Below are 16,371 nucleotides of genomic sequence, written 5' to 3'. Positions count from 1 at the left end.
CAGTGCCAACTCCACCGCACGGCAGCATCAGACAGTGCCTTCGGCTACATCTTCCTGGTCATACTGCTGCCCACCCTGTTTTTCTGGCCCTGTCCAGGCTAGAGTTCTGCCACGACCACAAGCATGTGGACCAATGCAGCAAGGCGGACCACACACAGGATGAGATACTCAGCCCTCAGCCCACGGCCTTCCTCCAACGACCCTCAGCTGGTTCTCAGAAACATCACAGGCCTGGCCCATACATCCGCTTTGTCTCCCCTGGCACAAAAGACGTGTCCCCACTGGGTCCACCACAGTTAGGCCCAGTGTTGAGGGCACCAGAACTTGAGGAAATTACTTTATTCCTGTGTCCTATTTCTTGACTATCATCAACGTCTCTGACTGGTTGGGCCACAAATCCATGGCCGTGCTGGAGCTCAGTGCTGGCCTGAATGGCGTTCCTGCCGTGGATTTTGCTGTGTGCACTGTGATTAGAATGAAGCACACCTACTGGGGATCTTCCAGCACAGGGGGTAAAGGAGCAAAACGGGGAGTTTCTGGGAATGCAGGCAGCATTCTCTTTCTCAGCTGAGGTAGTGGTTACATAGGCATTCACATTACAATAATTTACTACATTGCACGTTAATGATTTATGTACTTTTTTATTTTTTTTTTTAATTTTTTTTTTCAACGTTTATTTATTTTGGGGACAGAGAGAGACAGAGCATGAACGGGGGAGGGTCAGAGAGAGAGGGAGACACAGAATCGGAAACAGGCTCCAGGCTCCGAGCCATCAGCCCAGAGCCTGACGCGGGGCTCGAACTCACGGACCGCGAGATCGTGACCTGGCTGAAGTCGGACGCTTAACCGACTGCGCCACCCAGGCGCCCCTGTACTTTTTTATATGTGACTCTCAGTCAGAAAACTTTTCTGCATTAAAAAAAAAAAAAAAAAAAGAGTCTACATCCCTGAAGGCACACCATACCCATACCAGCCTCAGCTCTAACTATGCTTGGATTATTTACTACTTGCAATAGATGGACACTTGTCTGTTTAAGCGGCAGTAGAAGAATGTTCTATTATTTGCAGCCAAATGCCATCATAATTATATTGATAAATATAATCTTGGAGCTCATTCCATAACAGCACCGCTTTGTTCTTTTTAAGAGCTGCACATAGATAGGTCATATAGATAGGTCACATTGTCACATAGATAGGTCATATTTTTTAAATCTAACCAATCCCCTAGTGACGAACAATTAGGTTGTTTCCAAGCTTTTGCTCTTCAAACAATGCTGGATTGTTATCTCTTTGTACACATGTCTGTGCACATAGGGCATACGCCTGTAAAATAATTTCCTAGGCCTTTATGTGGCTGATCGAAAGATTGGTGGAAAGAATTCTATATTAACAGACATTGCCAGTTTGGCTTCTATGGAGGCTGTAAAGATGCACATTCCCTCCACCAGTAGGTAGCGTTGCCAACACAGGGGTCGCCTTGAAAATCACATCAAATGGTAGGGTTGGACACCAAAACTCTCTCTCAAAACAATCTGGCTAGGTGGCTAGGACAGGGATTCCTATTACCCCAGTTTTATAGGTAAGTAAACATTGCCAGAATAGAATAAAGGACCTATTTTTCCAACGTCAACCTCCATTTCTGGGGCTGGATTAACACCTAAGAGTAACTACTAAACGTGTCATAGCAACTACCATCGTGACTTCTCATTCTGCAAGCTGGAAGCCATTTCTTCACCTCTGGTGCAGACAAGACAAAAAATGTTCTATTCTCTCTCATCCATGCCCTCTGGTTCAGTCTTCCCACCCTCTTCTCTTCCCTCTTCCAATAGCCTGTCCTTTGAATCCTCTGTCAAAACAAAGCTACAAGAACTATGGTGATTAGCCCGTTTCTTTACTGCCTTTTTAGCACATAACTCCAACAAGGTCCTGTTGCCAAAGAGTAGGTATAACAGTTAAGATCAGTCTCCCACTACAACCTGGCCATTGCTACTAGCTATTTCGCGAACTTGGTAATGCTGACAAATACCTACCTCATAGAGTTGTAGCGTAAATTAAGATACCAGTGTGCCTGGCAATGGGGTTGCTGATGTTATGTCATTACTACTGTCAATGAGAAAGAAACTAGTATTAATTAGAAACCAGGCACTAGATCCGGACACTCAATCTTTGCAACAACCCCACAGATTTCTTATGCCATTTAAAGAAATGGGTGAGGGAAATGCCCCATCCCGTCTTTATCGGGGCTTGGCAGAGTGGCCAAGGGTGACGCGTGTTTCCTCCTCTGGAAATGGCACCAACACGCGCCTCACAGGGTCGTGGTGGAATAACACAACACGCAAGAACTCTAAATAAAGGGGATGTCCTCCCCGGATTTCCCCCGCCACACTACGCCACGCTACGCCACGCCACGCCACGTCACGTCACGCCAATCACGTCACGCCTCGATCGCTCAGCGCGCAAGCTCAGATTCCAGCCCAGTCTCGCCCCGGCTCGGCGTTTACAAGCGAGTCCTAGTGACGTCAAGGCCCCGCCCGACAAACCCGGAAGCAGAATCCCTAACAGGTCAAAGCAGGAGTCGCTGCTAGGGCACCGGCGCTAGAGGGCGCGAGAGTCGCCTAATGTTGGCTCGTGTCTCCTCTGTCACGTCGGAGGGCCGGTCCGGAAATGGAGAGGGTTGCCGTACAAGATGGCTGCTTCCTTTGTGGTTGTACGGAACGCTGAGAGTTATGACCCGTCTGTGAGAAACGCGGTGATCTTAGCGCAGTGATTGCGGCACAGGCTTCTCGTGAAAGATGGCTGCGGCGGAGTTTTCAAGAAGTCTGTTTTGACGGGTAGGTGGCCCAAAGTCCAAGATGGCGGCTCCCACTGCGGGCGCGGAAACAGCCGGAAAAATGGGAGCGTGCGTGCGTGGGGCGGGGTGGGCGCCGGCTCCGCCCCCGCCGCAGGTGGAGCCCGGCGTGCACGCGGAGTCTTTGTGTGCCTTGTCTTTGTGTGCGGTGGGAGCGTGGGCGTCGCTTCCGGGGCTTCCGCGCCCAGGCTCCACCAGGGACTGATTTCCACCTTAATGATACCCTGTTGTAGCACGTTAAGGTATTTTCCCTCCTCACAGCTAAGGGTGGTGGGCGGGACAGGGATTCCTAATAACCTGCAACTGACTCATGTGGACAAAGAGACTTGCTTTTTCTTCTCTTGAGCCAAGAAAACCAGGTGAAATTAAATTTTCTCGGAGGAATAACTTAACCATCGCTAAAAAGAGCAAAGGAGCAGTTTACATACTAACATGGAAGGAACTCCAAAAATCATTAAGTGAAAAAAAGCGAAGCACAGAAAAATGTATATGGTCAGACCATTGCGTCTTGTTTTTTTAAGACCCATTTGGGTAGTCCTGGGGCACCTGGCAGGCTCCAACAGCGGAGCCTGACTATCTTGATCTCTGGGTTGTGAGGTGGTGTCCCACGTTGGGTGTAAACATTATTTAAAATAAAAAATTAAAAGACTCACATGGATAAAGATACAGAGGAGTTTGTGAGGGGGAGCAGAATATGCCACCCCAAAATGTGTCTGCCTCTTTGGCATGTGAACTAGTTTGGGCTGACTCAAGAGAAACATTTCTCACTTAACTGCCTGAAAGCACTTAAATAGAGGGACCTGGCCCAGAAAGGGAGCTTTGACGAGGGTTAGCTTTTATCTGAAGGACTTACCTGCATGGCAGGGCAAACATCTTTTGAATAGCCCTCCTTCCCTTTGAAGTTTCAAGCCCCTATCCCATTCTTTGGCTCAGAATGGCATATAAACCTCAATTGCCTGAGTACCTTTGGGATGCACCTTTTCATGGGGTTTCTGTGTGTACAAAATTAACTTTTTTCCCTGTTAATGTGTTTTACGTCAATTAAATTATTACACAAAGAACGTAGAAGGGTAGAAGGAAAATTTTTCTGCTCTGACACTTGCATGGGCATAAAATATCTCCACAGAGAAACTGGTAACAATAATTGCCTGGTCTAACAAAAGGAGCAGAAATGAAAAGGTGAGGATCAGGAGTAGAAGGAAAAATAACTTTTATAAGTATTTAAATATACGTTTTAATCACACAAAGATCCTTTGAAGGTCATCATATCGTTAAAGGAGAATAGCCACACACCAAAAGCGCCACTTTTCAGCTTTAACCATGAATTTTTTTTTTAAGTTTATTTTGAGAGAGAGAGAGAGAGCGCGCGCGCGCACACACACACGGGAGCATGAGTGAGCAGGGGAGGGGGAGAGACTCAGGCTCTGCACTGACAGACTTGGGGGTGGGGGGCTTGAATTCACTAATGGTGAGATCATGACCTGAGCCCAAGTCAAGAGTCGGAGGTTTAACTGACTGAGCCACCCAGGCGCCCCTTTAACCATGAATTTAATAAAGATCCATGAGATTCAATGTGTAAGTGTAAAATGTTCAAAGTCAGTACTACAGTACTTGCTGCGAAGGATCTATTCTATGAGCAAGTGACAACCTGAGCCCTTTTGAAAACTAGATATATTTGTGGGGGTGGTGTTGTTGCTTTCTTTGTTTGGGGTGGGTTGTTTGGAGGTTTTCCGTATTGTCTGTTTGATTTTTTTTTTTTAATGTTTATTTATTTTTGAGAGACAGAGGGAGACAGCATGAGTCTGGGAGGGGCAGAGAGAGAGGGAGACACAGAATCCAAAGCGGGCTCCAGGCTCTGAGCTGTCAGCACAGAGCCTGACGCAGGGCTCGAACTCACGAGCCTTGAGATCACGACCTGAGCCAAAGTAAGATGCCTAACCGGCTAAGCCACCTAGGTGCCCCTTGTCTGTTTGATTTTTGAGGGGAGGAAGAGAAACAGGAAGTTTGGTCTGGCAAATGGAAGACCTACTTGTTGAATGAATGAATGAATGAATGAATGCCTTTCTACTATAAACACACGTATTCTCAGTGGCATCTTCTGGTGTATCTTCCTGTTTTTAGGGTTAGTATCATGGAAAACACTGGCAGCATTGAACTAGCTACAACCAAGAGTTCCGCCGTAAAATCATCCGATAACTTGTTTCCAGTGCTCAAAAAAATAAAGTAGTAACAGTTTCAGAGTTAGCATTGATCTTGGGCATCACATATTTCAGTGTGAAAGAAGTGTCAATCCTCTGTCCTGATGATAATTGACCATTACTGAGCAGTGTGCCAGGCACTGGACAAGTGGGCACTCTTACACATAATACTTTTACTGAATGTATTAAATATGGTAATGCAATCAGTTTCACCAAATTCCTAACCTTTGCTAAATGTTTAATAAATATTAGCAATTACTATTTTGTGGCAACCCTGAGATGATTACAGTACGTTTTTGCCTCTGAGACCTTATGGGCTTTAAAAATATCCTAGTTGCTCTAGGGATATTATTATTATTATTACTATTACTATTATTTTAGAGGCTACATGGTAGAAGGGAAAGAATTTAGCTCCTTTTTGTGCATCCTTCAGTAAGTTACTTAACTCTGGGACGTCAGTCTCCTCACAAGACAAGAATCACAATCACTTGCATAGAGTCACAGTGAAAATAATAGGAACAACATGTAAGGGACTTTGTGCAGGGCATACAGTAGCACTCAATAAGTGATCTGTAATTCTATATTTCAACCTCACAGTTAAAGAACTAATATTGCACTCAGAGCCAGGAGAACTTCTCTGGTCAAGGGACAGGAGCAGGTGCCACAGGGAGCTACAAGGAGCAGTTAGAGGGAGGACAGGTCCACTGTCCATAAGCTTCCCGCCTCCATTGGGAAAATTGCAAGGTCTCCACACCAGGCAGATATGGTCCCCAGGCCGTTTGCAAAGATGCCTCCTTGCCAACAGACAGCTGCACTATTCCAGCTCACAGTCACATCTTTGGAGCATTTACAAGGCCTCTAAGAGTCATTAGCCACTGTTTCTGAGGCTCATTCCTCATACGTTGGTATTTCATATGAACTGACTACTGCATATGTTTTAATTTTTTTTTTTTTGAGTTTTTAACTGTGGAAAACTATACATAAAATTTACCATCTTAACTGTTTTGTAAGGGTACAGTTCAGAGCAAGAATGAGTACAACAGCAGTGAAGGATGGTGGTCTCACAGTTGGCTGGATCCTTTTCACAAGGTTGACAACATCACCCTCCAGTACCCTATTAATGCTTAGGGTACTAGCTACTCAGGGTTTGAAAGATACCAGTCATCAAGTCCAACTTCCCATTGCTCTGGACATCTTAGCCACCACATGAGTACCCCGTTTTTGCCTGCATTGCTCAAGGAGCAGGATGGTCTCTAACTCAGAGGGCCTGTTCCATTTTCAGAGAACTCTGGCTATGGCAGGGTATTCATTCATTTGGAGCCAAATCTGATCCCTTGCCCTATTCCTCAGATGCACACAATGTGTTTGTGCCCAGTTTACAACCAGCACTGAGGGATTTTAAAGTATCCACCCTGGGGGCACCTGGGTGGTTCAGTCCATTAAGCATCTGACTTGGGCTCAGGGCATAATCTCATGGTTTATGAGTTCGAGCCCCGCATCAGCCTCTGTGCTGACAGCTCAGAGCCTGGAGCCTGCTTTAGATTCTGTGTCTCCCTCTCTCTCTGCTCCTCTTCCCCTCCTGCTGTGCTCTGTCTCTCTCTCTCTCTGTCTCTCAAAAAAAAAAAATAAACATTGGGGCGCCTGGGTGGCTCAGTCGGTTGGGCGTCCGACTTCGGCTCAGGTCATGACCTCGCGGTCCGTGAGTTTGAGCCCCGCATCGGGCTCTGGGCTGACAGCTCGGAGCCTGGAGCCTGCTTCCGATTCTGTGTCTCCCTCTCTCTCTGACCCTCCCCTGCTCATGCTCTGTCTCTCTCTGTCTCAAAAATAAATAAATGTTAAAAAAATAAATAAATAAAAATTTAAAAACCAAAAAAAAAAATAAACATTAAATAAATTTTTTGATAAAAAAATAATTACAAATACTTAGGAGGGCATACTCACACTACTTTTTTTTCTTAATTTACATCCAAGTTAATTACCATATAGTGTAATAATGATTTCAGGAATAGAATTTAGCAATTCATTGTTTACATATAACACCCAGTGCTCATCCCAACAAGTGTCCTTAATGCCCTTTGCCCATCCCCCCACCGCAACCCCCTCAGTTTGTTCTCTGTATTTAAAAGTCTCTCATGGTTTGTCCGTCTTCCCGTTTTTTTTGTTTGTTTGTTTGTTTGTTTTTTTACTTTCACTTCCCTTCCTTTATGTTCATCTGTTTTGTATCTTAAATTCCATGTATGAGTGAGGTCATATATTTGTCTTTTCTCCGACTAATTTCACTTAGCATAGTACCCTCTAGTTCCATCCATGTAGTTGCAAAGGGCAAGATTTCATTCTTTTTGGTTGCCAAGTAATACTCCGTCGTATATGTATACCACATCTTCTTTATCCATTCATCCGTCGATGGACTTTTGGGCTCTTTCCATACTTTGGCTGTTGTTGATAGAGCTGCTGTAAACATTGGGGTCCATGTGCCCCTTCAAAACAGCATACCTGTATCTCTTGGGTAAATACCTAGTAGTGCAATTGCTGGGTGATACAGATCGATTCCTTGATTTCTCTATTTTTTCTTTTTTGAGGAAACTCCATACTGTTTTCCAGAGTGGCTGCACCAGTTTGCATTCCCACCAGCAGTGCAAGAGAGATCCTCTTTCTCTGCATCCTCACCAACATCTGTTGTTGCCTGAGTTGTTCATGTTAGCCATTCTGACAGGGGTGAGATGGTCTCTCATTGTGGTTTTGATTTGTATTTCCCTGATGATGAGTGATGTTGAGCATTTTTTCATGTTTTGGTTGGCCATCTGGATGTCTTCTTTGGAGAAGTGTCTATTCCTGTCTTTTGCCCATTTCTTCACTGGATTGTTTGGGTTTTGGGTGTTGAGTTTGATAAGTTCTTTATAGATTTTGGATACTAACCCTTTATCTGATATGTCATTTGTAAATATCTTCCCCATTCTGTAGGTTGTCTTTTAGTTTTGCTGATTGTTTCCTTCACTGTGCAGAAGCTTTTTATTTTGATGAGGTCCCAATAGTTCATTTTTGCTTTGGTTTCCCTTGCCTCCGGAGACATGTTGAGTAAGAAGTTGCTGCGGCCAAGGTCAAAGAGGTGTTTGCCTGCTTTCTCCTTGAGGATTTTGATGGCTTCCTGTCTTACATTGAGGTCTTTCATCCATTTTGAGTTTATTTTGTGTATGGTGTAAGAAAGTGGTCCAGGTTCATTCTTCTGCATGTCGCTGTACAGTTTTCCCAACACTATTTGCTGAAGAGACTGTCTTTTTTCCATTGGATATTCTTTTCTGCTTTGTCAAAGATTAGTTGGCCATACATTTGTGGGTCCATTTCTGAGTTCTCTATTCTGTTACATTGATCTGTGTGTCTGTTTTTATGCCAGTACCATACTGTCTTGATGATTACAGCTGTAACCTAGCTTGAATCCAGAATTGGGATGCCTCCAGCTTTGGTTTTCTTTTTCAGGATTGCTTTGGCTATTCGGGGTCTTAAGATTGTTTGTTCTAGCTCTGTGAATGCTGGTGTTATTTTGAGAGGGATTGCATTGAATATGTAGATTGCTTTGGGTACCATTGATAATAATATTTGTTCTTCCAATTCGTGAGCATGGAATGCTTTTCCATTTCTTGTGTCTTCTTCAATTTCTTTCCTAAGCTTTCTATAGTTTTTAGTGTATAGATTTTTCACTTCTTGGGTTAGGTTTATTGTTAGGTATTTTATGGGTTTTGGTGTAAATGGGATCGATTCCTTGATTTCTCTTTCTGTTGCTTCATTATTGGTGTATAGAAATGCAACTGATTTCTGTATATTGATTTTATATATCCTGGGACTTTGCTGAATTCATGGATCAGTTCTAACAGGGTTTTTTTTTTTTTTTGGTGGGGTCTTTTGGGTTTTCCACGTAGAGTATCATGTCGTGTGTGAAGAGTGAAACTTTGACTTCTGCCTTGCCGATTTGGATGACTTTTATTTCTTTGTGTTGTCTGATTGCTGAGGCTAAGACTTCCGACAGTATGTTGAATAACAGTTGTGACAGTGGACATCTTTGTTGTGTTCCTGACCTTTGGAGGGAAAGTTCTCAGTTTTTCCCCATTGAGGATGATATTAGCATTGGGTCTTTTGTATATGACTTTTACGATCTTAAGATATGATCTTTCTATCCCTGCTTTTTTGAGGGTTTTAATAAGAAAGTATGCTATATTTTGTCAGATGCTTTCTCTGCATCTACTGAGAGGATCATGTGGTTCTTATCCTTTCTTTTGTTACTGTGATGTATCACATTGATTGATTCGTGGATATTAAACCAGCCCTGCATCCCAGGAATAAATTCCACTTGATTGTGGTAAATAATTCTTTTACTGTATTGGTGGATCTGGTTGGATAGTATCTTCTTGAGAATTTTGCATCTATGTTCATCATGGAAATTGGTCTGTAATTCTCCATTTTCGTGGGGTCTTTGTCTGGTTTTGGAATCAAGGTAATGCTGGCCTCATAAAATGAGTTTAGAAGTTTTCCTTCCATTTCTATTTTTTTGGAACAACTTCAGAAGAATAGGTGTTAACTCTTCTCTAAATGTTCAGTAGAATAGGGACTTCCGGGTGGCTCAGTCAGTTAAGCATCTGAGTTTGGCTTCGGTCATGATCTGAAGATTTGTGGTTTTGAGCCCTTCATCAGGCTCTGTGCTGGTGGCTTGGAGATTGGAGCCTGTTTCAGATTTTGTGTATCCGTCTCTCTCTGCCCTCCCCGACTTGTGCTCTGTCTCTCTCCCTCAAAAATAAATAAACATTAAAAAATATGTTTTTTAGGGGCACCTGGGTGGCTCGGTCGGTTAAGCGTCCGACTTCGGCTCAGGTCATGACCTCACAGTCCGTGAGTTCGAGCCCCGCGTCGGGCTCTGTGCTGACAGCTCAGAGCCTGGAGCCTGCTTTGGATTCTGTGTCTCCCTCTCTCTCTGCCCCTGCCCGGCTTGCATTCTGGTTCTCTCTTTCTCAAAAATAAACATTGAAAAAAAACAAAGAATAGAGGAAAAATGGAAAGAAAACAAAGAAAAAAAGGACTAAAAATTTTAAAAGTTAAAAGAATGTATAGAATAAAATAGATTAAAATGAAATAAAGTGAAATAGAATTAAAAATACAAACAAATTAAAAATATAGTAATAAAATTTTTTAATTAAAAAGAAAAGAAGAAGATTGGGTGCCTGGTTGGCTTAGTCGGTTGGGTGTCCAACCCCCTCCCCTGCTTGCGCTTTCTCTCTCTCCCTCTCTCTGTCTCTCTCTCAAAAAGAAGCATTTAAAAAAAGAGAGAGAGAAATAAAATTTTCTGTTTCTGTATCCAAGAAAAAGAAAAGAAAGAATGGGGCGGGGCACCTGGGTGGCTCAGTAGGTTAAGCATCCAACTTCAGCTTGCGTCATGGTCTTGCAGTTCATGAGTTCGAGCCCCACATCGGGCTCTGTGCTGACAACTGTGTGTCTTCCTCTGTCTCTCTGCCCCTCCCCCATTCGTGCTCTGTCTCTGTCTGTCTCTCTCTCTCTCAAAAAAAAAAAAAAAAACACTAAAAAAAATTTTTTTAAAAAAGAGGGGAGAAAACCTAAAAACAGAAGCAAAACAAAAACAAAAACAAAAACAAAAAAAACCCACCAAAAACGAATAGATGAACCAGCAAACAGAGTGAAACAGGAATGAAGTTACATCCAGTTTCCCAGAGAACTCAAACTATGAAGCACTCTGTAGCCCATACACTAAGTAGGTGGAGAGACTTGTGCTGGTCCTCTAGGGGATATGCTTGGAGGGAGCAGTTGGGCCAGGCTTGGTATAGTGGCTCCCATTTTCCACTAGGTGACATCACTCAACTTCCTGGGGTGGATCAGCGTGGTGCACATGTGCTTGCGCACGTAGGCACATGTGTGGGAGAGGTGAAAATGGCTTCACCCCACTTCCTAGTCTCTGGCCCAGAAACCTTGTGCTCTCACTGACCGGCAATCAAGCACCCCTCCTTTGTCTCAGGTTTCCATCTACTACCCGCCTCTACCCTGTCTGTGTCCAAGCCATGAGCCTGCCAGGCGGCACTCCCTCTAGCGTTTTATCTCAGATGGGGCTCTGTTTCAAAACCCCTCAGTTCAGAGACCTCCACGGCTCGTACCCGTGCTGATTCTGTGGGGGAGGGTCTCACTGAGCAATAACCGGTTCCCTCTTGCCCCCAGAAAACTTACGGGCAATCGCGCAGCAGCAGAGGTTCGGAGATTATGGCAAATACAACATACAGCCAGTGCCAGATTTCACCGTAATCTGGTGTCTTTGTTCCAGTATCAGCAAACATGACTGCTCTCTGAGGTCTGTTGGGACCTTTGCCTGTGGGTAGACCATATGGCCTCTACCAAATGCTCTCCAAATAGGGGAAATACTTCTCCCCATGTGGCACACGGGCCCCTCAGACCTCGCAGGCCACTCCTGGAGATTCACCCTTCTTCCTCATCAGAGCACCACCAGGTACTGAGCTCGGGAATTTCCGACTCTGTGCTCTTCTGTTTTTAGAATCCTGATGGTATTGAAACCCTCTCCTTTCTCCCCATCAGTGGTTTTAGGGAACAGATTTCTTGTCCAGTCTCTTGCGAGTGTTTTCACTCTTTCTCTTTCTCTCCAGCTATTTTCAGGGGAGTGCTTTCCCTGTACTCTCCAGGTGCACCCCACTCTCCCCCCTGCCCTTCTCTGTACCCTCTCTGAAAATACATCTCCCTACCCTCCACAGCTTTTCTCTCCCTCAGTTCATGTCTTCACACTGCATACCTACCAAGTTCTGTGGCTCAGGTTATGCAGATTATTGTGTTAATCCTCAGATCAATTTCCTACTTGTGCAAAATGGTTTGGAGCTGATCTAGCTGCATTCCTTCCAGTGATGAGACAAGATGAGAAATTCCACACTGTTTTTTCTTTCTTTCAATGTTTGTTTATTTTTGAGAGAGAGAGAGAGAGTGAGTGAGTAGGGGAGAGGCAAGGAGAGAGGGGGACAGAGGATCCAAAGCAGTCTCTGTGCTGACAGCAGAGAGTCCGATGCAGGGCTCAAACTCACAAACTCTGAGATGATGATCTGAGCCAAAGTTGGATGCTTAACTGACTGAGCCACCAGGTGCCCCAATAAATACATTGTTTTTTAAAAAAAAACAGAATCAGGAATAAATGAAGCCTTTAGGAGAAAGGCAGGGGGAAGAAAGATCAATGGTGGATGATCTGAGGGGGACCCCTATGTTGGTAGGAACCTTGGAAGAGGTCATTGATGATCAGAGATGTGCCATTGTGTCTACATCTCTGGACTCAGAATACTATACCAGCATTCTTTCATTTGTAGACAGCAGCCTGCTGGAACCCAACTGCTTGGTCCTGTTCAACCATAAAGTGCATGGATGACATGGATCCCCTGGTCACCGCAATGAAGGTAGAAAAGCTCCTCCAGGAGACCTATGCTGTTATTGGCGGGTTGGACAACCAAAGCCAGAAAATTATGGAATCTGTGAGTTTACTTTTGCTCATCCTGAATATTATTTTTAAAAATGAGTATGAGGCCCCTGAGAGTCATCCTTTTTTTTTTTTTTAATTTTTTTTTTTATCTGTATTTAAGGTTGAGAGAGAGACACACGCAGGGTGCGAGTGGGAGAGGAACAGAGAGAGAGAGGGTGACAAAGAATCCGAAGTGGGCTCTAGGTTCTGAGCTATCAGCACAGAGCCTGATGTGGGGCTCGAACTCACTAACCACAAGATCATGACCTGACCCAAAGTTGGATGCTTAACCGACTGAGCTACCCAGGTGCCCTGTTCTTTATGCTTCACCTGGCACAGGTAAAACCTTACTAGCCAAAGCAGTAGCAAACCAAAACCTTAGCCACTTTCTTGAGAGCAGCTGGCTCTGAATTACTCAGTAGTACCTAGGTGATGCGCCCAAACTCATACAAGAATTGTTTCAAGTTGCTGAGGAACATGCACCATCCATCATTCTTATTGATGAAACTGATGTCATTAGGACAAAGAAAATATTACTCAAATTCTGGTGGTGAGAGAGAAATTCAGGAAACATTATTGGAACTGTGAAACCAGTTGGATGGATATGATTCAAGGGGAGACATGCAAATTACCATGGCCACAAACCTAGTAGGAAATTTGGATCCGGCAGTTATCAGACAGGGCCACATTGACAGGGAGAGCCAATTCCCTCTGACCAATGGAAGGACCAGGAAGTACGATTCATACAAGCAGAATGATGCTGGCTGCTGCTCCCATAACCCCTAGACGACTTGATCATAGCTAATGACCTCCTTGGTGTTAACATTAAGGCAATCAGTACAGGAAGTAATCTGATGACCTTGAGAGAACATAGAATGAAAGTAACAAATGAAGACTTAAAAAAAAAAAAAAAAAATCTAAGAATGTTTTTATGAAAAACAAGAAGGCACCCTTGAATGGCTCTATGTTTAATGAACCACAGTTGCCTTCAAATAAATGATTAAGAGTATTCCAGGGGCACCTGGGTGGCTCAGTCAGTTAAGCATCTGACTTCAGGTCAGGTCATGATCTCATGGCTCTTGGGTTTGGGCCCCATGTTGGGCTCAGTGCTGACAGCTCAGAGCCTGGAGCCTGCTTCGGATTCTGTTTCCTCTCTCTGCCCCTCCCCCGACTCATGCTTTGTTCCTGTCTCTCAAAAATAAATAAACATTAAAAACCTTCTGGAAAAAAAAAAAAAGGAGTTTTCCAGCCCCTCAGAGAGATATGACTAGGGACGTGTCCCAAAGGATACATATTCCAGTTTATCTTTCTTATTAGCAGAACATCCTATGTACCTTTAAAAATGTTTTTTATTCAAGTATAATTAATGGACAGTATTATATTAATTTCAGGAGTATGATATAGTGAGTCAAAATTCCTGTACATTATAGGGTGCCTGGGTGGCTCAGTCAGTTGCACGTCTGACTTTGGCTCAGGTCACGATCTCATGGTTCGTGAGTTTGAGCCCTGCATCGGGCTTGCTGCTGTCAGCACAGAGCCTGCTTTGGATCCTCCGTTCCCCTCTCTCTTTGCCCTTCCCCCACTCACTCTTTCTCTCAAAAGTAAACATTAAAAAAATTCTATACATTTCTCAGTGCTCATCACATCAAGTGTACTCTTAGTATTCTTCACCTATCATCCTGTGTATCTATTTGAGCATGATGTATAGGATGCTCTTTGGGCTGCCTTCATCTTTTGGTCGTGTGCAATGTTCTCTTTCAAATAAAGTGTGCCCTTTCTCAAAAAAAGAGAAGCCTGGGGCACCTGGATGGCTCAGTCGGTCAAACGTCCAACATCAGCTCAGGTCATAATCTCACGGCGCATGGGTTCAAGCCCCACATTGGGCTCCGTGCTGACGGCTCGGAGCCTGGAGCCCGCTTCGGATTCTGTGTCTCCCTCTCTCTCTGCCCCTCCCCTGCTCACGCTCTGTCTCTCTCTCAAAAATGAATATTTAAAAAAAAAAAATTAAGGGAGAGAAGACCAAGGCTTTACAAGAGTTTTATTTTAAGAAATCAACAGTTACCCAGGTTTCATCAGTCTCGTTGCTTTGTCATCTTTAAGGAGTTGTCATCATCTAAATAGTTTAAAACTGATTGCCAACACATCCAATTCTAGCCAGTAGAAAGAGAGAAAAGGAGGTACACTCCTTATTTTTAAGATATGGCTTAGAAGTTTTTCACCCATTGGCCACCCCAAGTGGCTTTATTCTGAGCATTCAGATAAAAATTTGGGAATACTATTACAACAAAAGAGACGCCAAGATATTTGCCTTCCTAAAGTTTATATTCTCTTTGGGGGACACAAGGGAAAAACAAGTAAGATGTCAAGCAGTGACAAATGCTAATAAGAAAACAAAAGCAGAGTAATCCTTCTTCAAGTTCTCCAGAAAGACCTCATTGAGAGGGGGGCATATAATCAGAGATCTGAAGGGAAGTGTGTTCCTGGAAAAAAGGAATAGCTAGTATAAATTCTTTGAAGTGGGAACGTGCTTGGCATGTTTGAGAAATAGCATGGTGTGGGCAGTGTTCCTAGAATTTGTTCAAGTCAGACAAGTGTAAACCAGATCAGGTAGAGCCCCGCAGACTAGGGTAAGAATGATTTTTAATTTGAATGAGATAAAAGAGCTCAGCAAATTTCTGTGTGACGTGATTGGGTTTATATATATATATATTTTTTTTTTTTAAGTTTATTTATTTATTTTGAGAGAGAGCCCACGTGAGCAGGGGAGGAGAAGAGAGAGAGGAAGAAGGAGAGAGAATCCAAAGCAGGGTCTGTACTGTCAGCACGGAGCCCGACTCGGGGATTGAACCCACGAACCATGAGACCACTACCTGAGCCGAAGTGAAGAGTCCGATGCTCAACCGACTGAGCCACCCAGGCACTCCGGGTTTATATATTTTAAAAGATCACTAATTTAGCGCATAATAAAATCTACACACTGTGGATCAAAGACTTAAATGTAAGAAGTAAAACTATAAAACTCTTAGTAGAAAATACAGGACAAGAGCTTCATGACAGTGGATTTGATGATGGTTTTATGGATATGAAACAAAAGGCACAAGCAACAAAAGAAAAAATAGACAAATTAGACTTCATCCAAATTTAAACATAGAATTGCCATATGGTTCAGCAATCCCACTTATGGGTATATACCCAAAGAACTGAAAGCAGGTATTCACACAAATATTTGTACACCACTGTTCATAACAGTATTATTCACAAGAGCCAAAAGATGGAAATAACTGAATTGTCCATCAGTGAATGAATGGATGAACAAAATTTAGCATATGCCTACAATATTATAGAATATTACTCATCCTTAAAAAGGAAGGAAATTCTGACACATGCTAGAACACCGATGAACCATGAGGGAAGTACACAAAGCAAAATGAGCCAAAAAGATGAAAGAACAAATATTTGTTACATTGGGAGGAAGAATTCCTCCTTTACCCTTCTAGGTTCTTTGGCTGGTAAGTTGATATAAAACAGGTTAACAGGAGGAAAACATTTAATGACATACACACAGAAGTCCCATCAGAATATGAGACCCAAAGACGAGACCATCAGATGAGGCTTACGTGCCATACTGAATGAAGAAATGGGATAAGGACCTGGGGCTTCAAAGGGAATGTGGGTGACAGGACAATAAGAAGAATGAATGTTTTCCCTGCCATCCAGATAGGTCTTTCAAGTAAAAATTTATCTCTAATGATAGCTCTCTTTCTGGGCCAGGTCCCCTATCTAAATTCTTTTAGGTGATTAGGGAGAACTGAAAGTTTTTCTTG

General features: G+C 43.5%; 1 pseudogene; it reads left to right on the top strand.

Annotated features, from left to right (window-relative positions):
- Positions 1–12,458: 12,458 nt before the first annotated feature.
- Positions 12,459–13,519, top strand: LOC123607223 (annotated as a pseudogene).
- The last annotated feature ends 2,852 nt before the right edge of the window (positions 13,520–16,371 follow it).

This window comes from Leopardus geoffroyi, chromosome A2, assembly GCF_018350155.1.
Source record: "Leopardus geoffroyi isolate Oge1 chromosome A2, O.geoffroyi_Oge1_pat1.0, whole genome shotgun sequence".
NCBI lineage: Eukaryota > Metazoa > Chordata > Mammalia > Carnivora > Felidae > Leopardus > Leopardus geoffroyi.
Note: the sequence above shows the minus strand (reverse complement) of the source record. Positions and strands in the feature narration are given on the sequence as shown.